We start from the raw sequence: 14,850 nt of genomic DNA, 5'->3' as shown, positions 1-14,850 counted from the left end.
TCCTACGGCCGTGCTTCTTTATGCGGTATCGCTTAACTAGATACCACGGAATTCCTTTGCATATATTAGGATCCCAGTCGTGAGATGTACAGAATCGGGCAAAAGTATGAATTTAGTGTGACTGAGAAATTAAAAGAAATAATTGTATCATCCATTTCTTATACTCGCGAGTCGATACAATGTGGTTTCATGTTTGGAAATTTTATTAAAATTGTAATATTATTTCAATAAGATTCATGTCGGAATTTTAATAAGATTTAGATACATTATTTTAAAAGCAATATTACTTGTTATTAAATTCACATTATACAAAGTATTAATAGAAAAATTAATTATTAATAGAAAAATAAATTTGAAAAATGAAATTCACTGGAGATATATTTATATATTAAAATGTTTGGCAATATATACGGCTATTAAAATTAAAAAATACATTTTGTTAAAATGTTATTAATTACTTTTATTATTTTTCCCTTTGATTTTTAAATGATTCAAGTTACTTTTTAAATCATTAAAAAAGTAGAAATGTTGACAATAAAAAAATTCTAAAGGAGTTAGATTCCATTGGTCTTTAATCAATAATAATAATGAATGAAATGATCACATATTGTGAATAAATTTAAAACGAGAGAAACTAAAATTATCATTGAAAGACTTGGTTTTTTCTTCGGCCAAGTTCTCTTCGAAGGCTTCGCTTATATTACTGATCTAACTATATAAGCATGCTTGCATGCTGCATGCATACATGTTTACATGTGTGACGTTGTGTAGAATATCCGTAAACAAGTGTCTTGGATTGTGTCGTGCAGATGGCAGCACCTAGCAAGGTTTATTCCGTACGAAGGTCAATATAACCAAAGTTTAAAGGAACTCGGACTTTCATTCAATAAAGCTTAATCGATACAACCGATTAACAATTTTTTTCCAGATTATTGATACGACATAGCACACAATTTCTTCTCATTCGTGTAATTAAATTTATTATCAAATAATAAAAGCTACCGAATATTAAAACTGAGGATTTTTATTTTTTCATACAATTGCCCATTAAGTATCAATATATCTTAAATTCTATATCAATTAACTCTAATAAATGCAATGCCTGTTTGAATTGAAGTAAAAATCTGACTCACCATTCTTTAAATGCTGCAGATTCGACTTGGCCCACTCGACCCATTCTTCTCGATTTACGGTGAACGGAGACAAACTACTCGAATTAATAATTTTCGCCATCGCATAGTTTGTAGCAAACTAATGCGCGAGGTCGTAACCTTACTGGACAAAGCGTAAGTTGGAGAGACCGTCGCGAAGGAGAAACGAGGAAGGAAAGAGGTGAGACAAAAGTACAGGGGAAAGATGGCACGATACATTTACGCGAGCCCTCTCTCTCTTACGAATGAGAGCGTCGCCCAATAAAAACGTCACGATTCAGGGGCGAGGAGTTTCTGGGTGGATGCCGTCTGGTGGCGCCAGGCTACACCGCGTTCTCGATCCACGGGGAGTTGCATAAAGCTCACGCTCGCCGTCACGCGTAAAAAATCAGCGAGTGGTGGGGAGGCCACGGGGCGAGACGCTATCGCACACAGAGACGCGGTGAAATCAAATCGACGCCAGCTCGCTTCGAAGGAAGGGCGATAGCGGCAAAACTAAGCGTCGAGAAAAACAGAGAAGATATTATATGAGAGAGCAGTCAAAGGGAGAAAGAGATAAATAATGAACGGAGACAGAGAAAGGTAAAGAGGAAAACTTGCGGGAGAAAAATGGCTATGAAGTAGACGAAGAGAGCACAAACGGAGACAAACGGTAGATGAGCGAGTAACAGAAAGGGATTGATCGATCCTGGTGAGAGCAAAAAGGACGGAACAATCTGGAGAGAAGCAGTAGGTGACGAAGGAACAGGGACAATAAGGATGAGGGAGAAAGAGAGAGCAGGGGGAGACAGATACACACAGAGAGAGAGAGAAAACTAGATAGAATAGGTGCGAGGTAGAGAGAGAAGTTGTCCCCCGGACGCAACGGAAAGGACAAGGAGAGGAAGCTCAGCAGAGGGAGAGAGGTAGAGACAAAAAGGAGAGACAGAGACGGAGCGAGAGGGGTTGGTCGACCCTGCGCGTTATCAAGAGCCGCCCCTCCCGGTCGCCCCTACATATCCACCCCGACTTTATATACCCCCCGTGCATCCAAAGAGTACATGCATTCGTGTGTGCGGTGGTGAAAACCCACACAACGTTGACGTGGCTCGTCCCTGGACGCAGCCGGGCGCAGAGCGACGCCGCATGGCGTCGGCGTCGCGAGGTCGACCCGGCGCTACTCTTACGACGTCGTCGGAGGAAGCCGCTTCTTCGTGGCGCGTTCCTGGACGAAGCACCACCGTGAGCGCCGAGCACGAGGAAGAGACCGAGAGAGCCCGGATTCTCGTGAGTGACGTGCAAACGCCGCGACGCCGACAGTCGTCCGCGGGACGCGTCACGATCGTCTCGAGAGATCGACGCCTAATCCAGCTGCAGCCACGCTCCCCCGAGGTCGACGTCTGACGTACGGACGTGTGGCGCCGATATACGTCACCGATCGTCTCTCTCTTCCTCGCGCGTCTCCTCTTGACGATTTTCGTTCCCCGGCCGCGCATTCTTTCCCGTTCTATCCGTTCCTCGCTTTCGCGTCCTCCCCCATTTCCGTCTCGCTCCGTCATCCCGTCTCTCTCTTTCTCCTCGATGCGTCGAGCGCTCCGTCCACGACTCGGCGGACGAAAGGGACCGAGCGCATCCGCTGTGAACGTCACTCGTAGCATGTAGACCGAGCGGAGCTGTCATTCTTGTACGTCGCGAGGACGGAATCGGAGTGCCTTCTGTGATTGACGACCCCTCGATTGCCCTTCCAAGCCCTCAGTGTGCGGTGCTCGACGTATATTTCAGAAGGATCCTACGTCAGATTTCACATATCGGTTGATTTCAGTTGGCGAGGCTCGAACAAGATCTACGACGCGACGATGATGCCCCGGGAAAAAGTTGCCGGATCGCGGATAGAGAGAGGGAGAGATACGGGCGGAAATGATATAACGAGCAATAACATCAATCAGGTCAGTATACTCGCTGCGAATTTCTTTGTTCTAGTCTGAAAATATTTCTACAACCTGTATTACGATGCGATCGCGCGCGTAAACATATGTAATGTACGTTGCATGCTCGTGGCACGCAGATGGATATTGATCGATTGTCGCGCGAGATGCCTTACATTTCGAAGTAGCCCAAACTGCAGGCAACCGGTCCGACACCCCGGCATGCTGGGCTTCCAAGTTCCACGGCTTTTCGGGAACTATGGTTCCATTCATAGGCGAAAGATTTTACGACCGTTTAGTCACCGTCTTCTCCTTTTTTTCTCGTTTGCATCCTTTGAGGAACGCGTTACATAAATCATCAATCTATCGTCCTCGTGCAATTTCCGAGATTAAATCTTCGAGTCGACCTTTCTTACCGTCCAGCCTCCAATATCCATTAATAACTCGAGTGTTATTTATGTGTATCCATAGGTAAACTCGAGACACCGCCATGAAAAGTGAAACGCGTGCAGACGCTACTCCTGACGCTTTAAGACGTGTTCTTTGAGCGATTAATTCAATCGGATCGTCGCAAAATCACTCGACCTTATCGTAAATCAACAACGTTTGATGAGAAGCAGCAGCTCATGGCAGCCTAACATTGAATTAGGCCTTCCGCGATCAAGACTGTTTGCGGTGAGAGACGTGAGTGTATTAGATATTTCTTCTACGCGTGTAACTTTAATTAGAGATATTAATCAAAACTTTACCTCAGACTCAAGAGTGGAAGATATTAACGATCGACGTCGTCTGCCGCATCGTGCCAGCAGTTCCGGAAGATGTAACGCGATAGACTACTGTACGCAATGCCAGACAGCCGTCGATCTTATCAACCTTGGCATCCTTGGCAGGAGCGAGGCGGTATCCGATGAGGAATGTGAAACCCCCTGTACGTATACTGAATGTATCCTGAGTGTATTCCTGTCCGGTATACCTTCAGTATACGTAACAGGAGGCTACACCGAACAACGCTGGACTTCTTCATTGGCGTATATTCCCAAAGCCTATCTTCGTGCTATAAAATATAGAATCTTAAGAATATAGAGAATAATTTACACATAGAAATAAAAATAAATAGAGCAAAGAGATATAGATTTTATTCATCTAAGATGTAAGAAATTATCTACCTAATGAATATATCCTTTGCTTATATTATACATATCTTTAATATAATAAGTTTCAACACAGTTACGTTTACATTGCACACATCATTACATGTGAATTGATTAACTGTAAAGTGCATCAATAAATTAAGTAAAGTATACCGATAAAAATATCGCACATAATTATATAGATATAATATTAATATATATATTTATGTATATGTATATACATATGTTAAGATATTTTTTAAATACTAAAAATTATGTTTATAATATCAGTAAATTAAATATTTATGATATTATTGCCTAGACATTCACATATACGTATAGAATCTTTTCCTTAGTTTAAAGAAGCTTCAATTGTTATTTTTCAATGATAAATATTGCGTTCTCTTTCAATCGAATCATAAAGATAAAATACTAATGACTTGAATAGTTTATAAAATAAAGATTTATATTACATGTGTAAAAATTAAACTTTGCTATACCGACAATTATTAGTATTAATTATTCTTATCCCTGTTGAATATCATTATATAAATCTAAAGTATAAATATACTCATGCAGACGGAATGTCTAATAAATGGCGACATAATATCTTGAATAAATTATACACTTTTTTATTGATACTTTTGATTAAGTAAATTCATGATCATAATATATATACAATATATACATGTTCTTAATGAGATAAATGCAAAATGAGGTATGCATGCGAATTTGTACATAAGAATACATGTCCTGTTGTATTAAAGGAAATATATAAGAAATTTTAGATTTTCAATTCCTTATATTACTTTTTTCCAAGTTAAACATATAGATTTCTTACATAAAATACTTCATATATATATATATATTTTTTTTAAATTAATTTATATATTTGTATATTAAAAATTTTTAATATTTAAATAATATTTGAAATAAATAATTTTTACATTCGCTAATTATCTAAACTATAATGTCCATTTTAAATAGAGGGAGAGAATAACAAAATTTTCCCTCTAAATTAGAAATAAGATAAATAGCGTTATCTTTTATTGTATAAAAATAGAAAGACAAATTTTCCAATCATTTAAAAATAAAGCGGATTTAAGGAATCTGCATAATCGTGATAAACGTTTTTAATTTAAAAGATAAATTTATAGCTTTCTTGATATTTTCTTTTCAATATTTCAATATTTCTCTTTTTTTAGAATTAAATCGTTATTTAAGATAAGAATCGTTAGATTGACTAAAACAATAATAAATTCATAAAACTTGTATGTTCCGTTTTAAGAAATTATTGTAAATACGAATTAAAACGTCTTTTCTTTCTGCTAAATATTAAATTAAAATTAAAGATATCATTAGTCATTCTAATCGCGTAAAGTATATTCATAATAATAAAACATTATTTAAATTATATGTCTGTGTATAGATATGAAAAAATAAGTATTATATTATACTTACTTTATATGTATATACATAAAGAAAATAAATATATATTATTCAATTATTGCATACAAAAACTTAAAAAAATAAATACAAAATTAAAGATCAGCTTTATATATTATATACTAAATCAATTATGAAATGTAAAGTTTGCTAATAAATTTTCATCGAGATAAAGAAATGAACTATTTCACTCTGAAGACAATAATACTTTTGAAATAAACCTTTCTTCGCGTTTTATTATTGTATAGAAACAAACTTATGACAGACTTTCTCTTCTAAAGTCTCACTCATAAAAAGGGTTAAAAAGGGTTAAAAAGATATAATCCGAAACAGAGGTGAACGATGAATGAGTTTTGACAAGTCGAACGTCTGCAATCGGCGAAAGGGTTAGAGAAAGCGGTCGAGTACGATAGAAATAGAAGAATGTCTGGAAAAAGGGTGAGCCAGCAGCTAATGGTGGGGTGAAAATTTCACTTTTTTAACCGGGATATGCCAAACGTCACTCAGTTTTCGTCAGTCAACGAACGAGTTTATACAAGTAAACAAGTTATTTCAAGGTGCTACTCAAAGAAATTAGCAGGTAAGTTGCTTGTTTTATTTTGCATGGCTTATGAAGTAGGTCCTACAGATTCTTTTGTATAGATGATAGGCTTCCTAAAAATTCATATATCATTTCTGTCTGTCACCTAATCTTTTCACTATATTGTAAAGTGGTTTATTACTTTTTTACACTAAAATTCAATATAATTTAATAATGATGATAGAGCAGAGGAGAAAGATAAAAAAATGAAACATCACCTAATACACTTTTCAATTTTAATGGTCTACATTTCTCGTATGAAATTATTGTAGGATTAAGAAAAATTAATTTGATGCATCCACTTTGCTATACCAGATTAATGTTGCAAACGTTTCACATTAATAAATAAATAATACGATTATTTAAGCACTTATATATTTTACAAAATATGATTCTTGTCTTTTCGTTAAATTTTTATCGAAAACTTTATTAAAAACTTTAATTTCTGATAATACGATGAATACATTTATATCAGAGAGATGATATCTAAAATTTTCTATTTACAGTAAAATAATGTCTTAAATCAAATTAGGTGGAATAGAATTAATTTTATTTTCTTTTTCCTTTGTAACAAAATGACAATGTCATAAACAACTATGATTGCAAGAAATACTGTCGCCGATTAAAATCTCGTTGACTGCGTCATACAAATAAAAATTACAAACACATTTAAGATGTTATCGCGCATTTGAGTAATTAAATTTGCGTAAAATCCTGACGTACTACGTAAATATGCAGAATAGGGCAATAATTCGAGACTTCTTTTTCGCATGAACGAAGTGACGTGCGACAAATGCAATGCTTTTCCCCCGCAAACGTAGCGTATATCTAGAATATCGAACTCGCGAAATAAATTTCACGTAGGCCCAAGGTAGAAACGCAAAGGGTCGCATGGTCGAAGGATGCTTCTGAACATGTCCGACAAACATGAAGAATAATAAAAAATAAACCTAACTTTACCGCGACGCAGAGAGACTAGTGGCGAGATAGTGTGGCGGAATTCGCGGGGGGAGAAGAAGGGAAGGTAAAAAGGACGAGCGGAATTTAGAACGAGACGGACGAAGACGTCAATTCGGAGCGAGACCTGGGAAAGGGACGGAGAAACGCACCATAGGGGATGTTGGATAAAGAGAGCATCAAGTGCAGGAGGAAGGGAGATGGGGCGACAGACACGTAGCGAGAAACGAAGCGAGACGGAAATGGAAAGATTCTCTCTCTTCCTTTCTCTCTCGCTCTTTTTCTCTTTTCCGCTTCACGCGGCCAATGAGTCGCCGTCGTTTTGGTGGCCCAACCCTCGGAGCAACATGGCCGCCAAGTGCAAAAGGGAGCTTAAGTAAGGGTTAGGTTAGACTAGGCTCGTCCTTCTGGACCCGTCGCTTTTGTGAGAGCGAGAGCTGCGCGCGGATGGGGTGGAGTGGGGGGGGGGGGGCGGTAGGGGGTGAGACGTTGTCAGCCATCATGGGAGAGACGCGGGATAGGAAATGCAACGCACTCCGTATCTCCATGGTTCTGGAAACTTTCGAAATAATGGAAACGTAATCCGCGACTTTGGTGCCTAAATAGCCCGAGATAATTGTTGTCTCGCCGGTTTTTATGACAAGTGTCGTTTCAATTTTCTCACGCTCGGGCGAAAAAATTTTACAATGCCAAAAATAGTGAGCATACATATGGATTAAACAGTTAGTAACTAAAACTAATTTAAACAGTTAAATTAAACTAACTTAAACAGTTTTTCGCGAAGAGAGAAACTTGCTTAATATATTTACTATAATTAAATATTATTAAAAATACAAATATTAAATATTAAATGTTACAAAAATATCGATATTAAAAATCTACATATATCTAACTTTCTATTACGATTCAATCGCGAGTGATAAAAAACGAGATTAATTTTTATTTCGAGAAAAGAAGGTTTTGCAAAATGAATCGTGTTAAATTATTTTCTTACATAGGAAGAAAATAAATCGATTGTTGATCACCTACGAGTATGTATCAAACACAAGTTCGCTAATACTTGTCTTCTTTTATCACATGAATAATCCATGATTAAAGAGAAAATTTATAATAATGTATAATATTAATTGCGGAGAGCAAATTTCGAGAAAGTTTAAAAGATGAATTGCTAAAATTAAATCATTTGCTTAAAAATTAGACATTTATTTGTCATCTAATACAATAAAAAATACAGTGCATATGCATGTTATCAAGGAAACGTTTGCGAATTTATTTTTAATCTAGATATGTTATAGAATAACTCTGAATAAGAATATCTTCATAAGTATATCTTAACATCTTAATTGTATATTAAAATTTGAAACTATTCGAAAAATATTTGATTCTAAATGAATATTATCGAAGTATTTTAGATACGTGTGAAAAAATATTTTAGACAAAAATTTTGATTTAATATACTTTATCGTATTATAAAAAGTAAATTTATACATTTAATTATAATATTCATTTTACCTTAAAATCGCGAAAATGATAAAAGAATGCGACTGTCTCAAAAAATCTAATAACATTTTTTAGAAAATTTAAACACATAATTGAGGGATGCATTAACTATACAAAGTCCTATTTGAAAACACTCTTTTACATCTCAAGACTTCAATTCATATTTGCATAAAACCGAAGATGTCGATTCAGCCTGTAGAGTCAGTTTCAACTCTTTAACACGCGATAAAATGCTAATAAAACATCTTTTATTTTCTACGTTATTCGAGAGATAACGTGCTTAAAGTTTATCGAAATCGGAGACGGACGTACGCGTTTCCTTGTTAGACCGTAAAATCAGAAACGCAAGTGCGTTCGAGCGTTACTCAAAACGAGATAATACGGATCTCGAAGGCGTCTTAAAAATGCTCGAAAACATCGCGCCCCGCGCAAAAGTTCCAAGAGTCGAGAAGCGCGAAGGTTACGGCATAATGGCGTCAATTAATTCGATGTAAAATTGGAGAGGCGCGATTACCTCGCTCGTCTTACGGTATTAAGCCTGAAATTCATAGCGAATCTGGCTAATTAATTCCCGCCCGTCTTATACGCGATTGACCCGCGAACGTACGTCCATTATTGATCTCCCGCGAATACTCGCCATTTTACACCATCGTTCAAAATCCGAGGATATAACGTTACACACTTTGAAAAATATTTCCTCACTCTCTTCCTCTCTCGTATCTTGGTAAGAAATTGAAAACTACAGAGCTAACGTACGACGAAGTACATAATACGAGATTCGCAACACAAATTCGGTTTATAATACCAGATTCTTGAGAGGAACTGCAATCGGCGGAGTCCCCGAGAGGTATATTTGCGAAAGAGTTACACTGTAAGGATACGTATCCCTCGATGTCGAATCGGCTTGGAATGCTCGCGGATTCGCATTACGCGCTTACCGACTCTCAGGCATTAATGTATGCGTGTATATGATCCTATCGGCGTCTGCTTCTCGCGGTGGGAAGCGTTTTTTCGTCTGAAAAACAGGAGGCGGACTTTGCGAAGAGAGAAAAAGAGAGAGAGAGAAAAGATAAGAGGAGCGCGTCGGCTCGTTTTCGAATACGAATGGTCATCGACGGTATCGGTTACTATAAATTGCGAAGAAAATCGTACCTATCTGCCGTAAAGGGTCAAGTAAAGTAACGAATTAACGGCGCAGGGTGTGTCGCGGAGAGCAAAGTGTCCACGTTCCCGGTGTACGTTTCTCAAGTAAGCGTCTCCTCGGCCGCCGCCACCGACGAGAGATCTCTGGCTGAGTCTGACGTAAACATGAATTTATAATGGCGTTGTACTTGGCAAACTACCTCTTAGGGAAGTTATAAATTACGTCTCCCACGACTAACAAGATAATGTCGATTGAAAAGGGATGCCCGAGGGGGATTCGCCGGAGAGAACGGGGTAGATTCATACCGAGACGTAAGGTAAACCTCGCGTACATTCTTGCGTTCGCCGACTTCGAATTAAGAGGAGAGCTGCGGAGAATAATACGAAGAATAAAATCAAGTGCAAAATTTTAAACGTGAATATATAGAGAAAGTTAACTGTCAAAACGTATAAAATTAGCTTTACGTCGATCCAAAATGTTTGCAACCGTAATTAATTTACATAAATCAGGAATATCAATACAATAAATTGATATTTTTAACGACATGTCTGAATAAATTTATCTTGCGTACTATTTCAATGTATTCGTCTCAACATAATAAATAAGTATTTTTATAACGGTAATGATCGAATAGAAAGTTTATCGTTAAAATATAGAATTAATTTATGTCAATCTAAAGAATTTGTAGGCGTAGTTAATTTAAATCCGATATCAAAACAATCCGAATATAAATTTGTCTTGCATACGATTTTAATATATTCATCTCCATTCATTCATATATATAATCAGTAATATTTTTAATACAGAGAAATGGTATTTTTATAACGGTGTGATGATGAAAAACTAAAATTTATCACAAAAATAAATCCACTTTGCTATTTGACGTGTCCATAATAATTTGCAATATCCGGGTTTGTACAACGCGAATGATTAAAAAATAAAATTCATCCATCGTTTTTTTTGAACGATGAAATGAACCTCGTACTAACATTTTCCATCGATACATGATGTAATGAACAGCAAAAAGTCCTTAAAGGCAATTACATGTATAATCGCAATACGATATTTTACATTTTCCCTGGTTACAATTAGCGTAAAGTACAGCCGTAAGAGGATACTTGCAATTAAAGTTGTAATAAAACACATGCGGTTTCGCTTCAGCGGTTCTTCATGATCGTCGGTCTAGAAAGTCGACACTGAAAGTCGACGAGAAAAATTGTTAGGAAACTGCTCCGCGTTGCGTTTTTTTCTTTCACGAATGTAATCTACTTCTTTGATACGTTGTCATTTTTACTACAACGCGTAATCATTTCCGCGAATCTTTTACAGCACTATCCGTTGCACTATTTTATATGCATACCCATGTAAATTGCTGTATAAAAAAAACCTGCTCTTCTCAAATTCAAATTATCCTCGTGCGAAATAAAACGAACATAATGGCGCTTTAATAGCCACTACCTCGAATTATGTTCAATTTCTTCGCGATGTAATCTATTTCTTTATCGTACTCTGTTATTTTTCTAATTACGTCTTATCGGAAAGTACACAATTATGCGCAATAATCTCATGCTTATTATGTATCTGTAATTGTCTCAAACTTACCGCCCCTCGGAACTCGGCGACTTTCGACGACTTAGCATGTCAGTAATCTGCAATTAAAAATAAGAAAAGATGTGAGAGACTGAAAAAGTCGAATGACATTTAAAATCTAAGTTTTCACGAAACAAATCTCTGCTTTCGACATTCGTTTTTTTAACTATCAGATATTTTATGGAGCATTTCATAAGGATACAGAGAGAGATAGAGAGAGAGAGAAAGAAAAGGGAGGATGTAAAAAAATAGCCTAGAATGGTGAAAGCAACCTCATGGTGTCGCTGATGTGCCGCTTGATTCTACGCTAAAAAGGGTTAAGAGAAAGTCCCTTATTTATTGCGCTATAAAAGCGCCAGAAAAAGGATTCTTTTTTCGAAGTCAACTCTTTTTCTATCGAACCTTTTACTATCGCCGTCGGCGTACTGCGGTTTCCCCGACAGTACGCGATCATTTCATCGCGGGTAACTGAACTTCGTCTTTTACGGGATTGGAAGGGAAATCGGTCAGAAATTTTTTTCTCGCGTATTAAAAAATTGTTGAATTAAAAAAAAGAAGACACGTTAAAATTCATTATTTTCACACGAATGGGAAACTCGCAGATTCTTTACATTACACAAAGATGTTTCGTTCGTGAGGAGATCGATAAAAAATTATCGTTGCAAGCGTCCCTCGCAAATTTTTTTCCCGCGTATTAAAAAATTGTTGAATTAAAAAAAAAAGAAAATATATTAAAATTCATTATTTTCACACGAATGGGAGAGAGAGAGAGAAACTCGCAGATTCTTTATATTACACAAAGATGTTTCGTTCGTGAGGAGATCGATAAAACATTATCGTTGCAAACGTCCCTCGCAAATTTTTTTCCCGCGTATTAAAAAATTGTTGAATTAAAAAAAAGAAAACATTAAAATTTATTATTTTCACATAAATGGGAGAGAGAGAGAAACTCGCAGATTCTTTATATTACACAAAGATGTTTCGTTTGTGAGGAGATCGATAAAAAATTATAGTTGCAAGCGTCCCTCGCAAATTTTTTTCCCGCGCATTAAAAAATTGTTGAATTAAAAAAAAGAAGACACATTAAAATTCATTATTTTCACACGAATGGGAGAAACTTGCAGATTCTTTATATTACACAAAGATGTTTCGTTTGTGAGGAGATCGATAAAAAATTATCGTTGCAAGCGTTCCTCGCAAACGTTCGAATTGTATCAGCGGCGATACTGCGTGTTTAATGGAAGGTTCAATTAAAGGGATTGTGTGTCAATAGGAGACAATTGCGTGAAGGCTAGAGACGTTTAAGAGTAATAATCGGGTGTCACTTTATCGCCGCGGCCGCAGTATTTGCGTGTACCTTGATGGAGACCAGGGTCCTCCATCGCGGTTTCCCCCTTTCGCGCGAACGATTTATGCATCCGTCGATGTATTCACGGTAACTTTGCCGCAATTCACACAAGTCACGGGGGAAACACTCGTATATACCCGGCGGATCATTTACGGGGAGAGAAACAAACCTCGCTCAATTAAATACAAATTGTCTTACATCGTCGGATATAAATTCGAAGACATTACGGAAGCCGATGCTGGTTTTACTATTATTTTCTCTCTTTCTCTTTCTCCCTCGAACGATATTGAGGAATATTTCTTCTCTCTCTTAAAATCCTTGAAAACGTCTATTCCAGCATTCCGTATGCGAAATTAATTTGCGCGCGTAATCGCATCGAGCGTGTAGTTAATTGTGTGGCTAATTACTGTGCACTCGAGCAAGTATTTATTGAACAAATTCTTGTTTTTTTTCTTCGTCACTTAATTTTCGCAGCAGAATCCTCGATAAGATGATCGATAAGATAGAATTGACATGTCCCGTGTGTACATTAATAATTCACTAATAGGAGGCGGTAATTTTTTACAATACAGCTGTAAACGTCTCGCTATCAGTAACGTTGTTGTAATTTTACGGTACATTAATCTACAATGCGCAATCCTTTTTGTTTTTATGTTTCTCTATAAAGTTTTAACTTTCTCGTCAAGCACTCTTTTCTTTCTGCTATAGTCATTTCTCTTTTTGCAATAATCTTTTTATCGACGATATGATAACTATGATGATTGAAGTGCTTTAATATTCGTGTGAAACGTATATTATTTAACAAAGTGATTCTTACTTTTTACATGTATATTAGAATTTCAATTTGATCGATACGTAAAAATTATTTGTATGCAAGAAAACATTTTCGTCTAAATATATTATGAATAAAATTATTCCATTCGAAAGAGACCAACGGCAAGAACTAAATTATTAAAAATTGGAGAACATTTAGAAAATTTATAATAAAATAATCAAATCTTAAAGAAATAATTTTAATCAAAATTTCTCGATATCCCAAAAAGACTATCAACATATGGCTTATATTATTATTGAATAAAATTTGTTAAGCATTAGAACTCGGATGCGCATCTTTATGGAATACAGTGGCAACGTAATAGCAGTATGTAACTTTGGCAATAGAGCGCAATAAACGACAATTTCCTAGACCTAGATAACTTATGTACTTACATAGGAGGGGAGAGAGAGAGATAGAGAAAGAGGAAGGATCGTTGTGGATTTATCGCCGCATCTCGCGCATTGTTTACGTCTCGGACGAGGACATAAATCCTCATCCTAAAGCGCCACAAACTGTCTGCACCCACAATTTGCACATCTCTGTGCTTCTGTTCCCTCGGACGACCACATATTCGTGTACTTTCTACAAGATGCATCTCGATAAGAAGAAACGCCCCGCGTCTTTAATAAAGATCCGTCCACCTGCTGCGATGTTTTACAATTACTCATCTTTCTTTTTCATAAACTTACAAAGAAATCCATGTTTAGAAGCCCATAATCTCCGACACAGTAAAGTCCTGATTTTACGGACTCTTATCCTGTGTGAAAGGGAACTACGGATTTAAAAGTTAAAAATGTTTTCACAGACAGAGGGCAAGCTGCATTAATTAACGGGACATGTCTCCATGACAAATAAAAACTTTGTTTGTTTTTACGATTACCTACTGTTATAAAATATATTTATCAAACAAAACTCTGAATTGATTTTAAAAAAGCTTAAAGTATTTAATAAACAACTTTTTACGGGCGTCAATTATTTGAGTTTACAAGTAGCCGTGATACATTGACAAAATGCGAAAATGCAATTTATTTAATTAACAATTGGAATAGAAAGCTTTGTAAAATTTGAGCGTACAAAACGTCGGCGAAATTATACATCCCATAAATTCAAAGAAAGCGATCGGCAAATGGAAACTTTGGCTTAATCGAGAATCGATATAGCCCCGTCGTTCGCTTCTCTAAGAAGCTCAGAATTTTTTACAAAGAGACTTCTCGTGTGAATGTCGACCATTCTTCGACGGTAGATTTTTACCACGTCAGCGTTTAAACTTCAGATACGATGGA

The 14,850-nt window shown here is 36.5% G+C and overlaps 1 long non-coding RNA gene and 1 pseudogene across 2 annotated transcripts in view; both read right to left on the bottom strand.

Annotated features, from left to right (window-relative positions):
- LOC145960185 (uncharacterized) overlaps positions 1–14,850 on the bottom strand; it is a 269,249-nt gene that overhangs the window by 163,648 nt on the left and 90,751 nt on the right. The window contains exon 4 of the long non-coding RNA XR_014435273.1: positions 11,415–11,461. This is a non-coding gene — a long non-coding RNA (uncharacterized LOC145960185). The remainder of the gene's footprint in view (positions 1–11,414; positions 11,462–14,850) is intronic.
- On the bottom strand, positions 561–4,058 carry LOC145960345 (uncharacterized; annotated as a pseudogene). The gene is made up of 2 exons (XR_014435340.1): positions 1,134–4,058; positions 561–819 (listed from the first exon to the last, which is right to left on the bottom strand). The product of XR_014435340.1 is annotated as an uncharacterized LOC145960345 (transcript).

This window comes from Camponotus vicinus, unplaced genomic scaffold, assembly GCF_025532165.1.
Source record: "Camponotus vicinus isolate PSW18456_S1 unplaced genomic scaffold, iyCamVici1.0 SCAF_10, whole genome shotgun sequence".
In the NCBI taxonomy this organism is placed as follows: Eukaryota; Metazoa; Arthropoda; class Insecta; order Hymenoptera; family Formicidae; genus Camponotus; species Camponotus vicinus.
The sequence above is the reverse complement of the archived record's forward strand: the minus strand, read 5'-3'. Positions and strand labels throughout refer to the sequence as shown.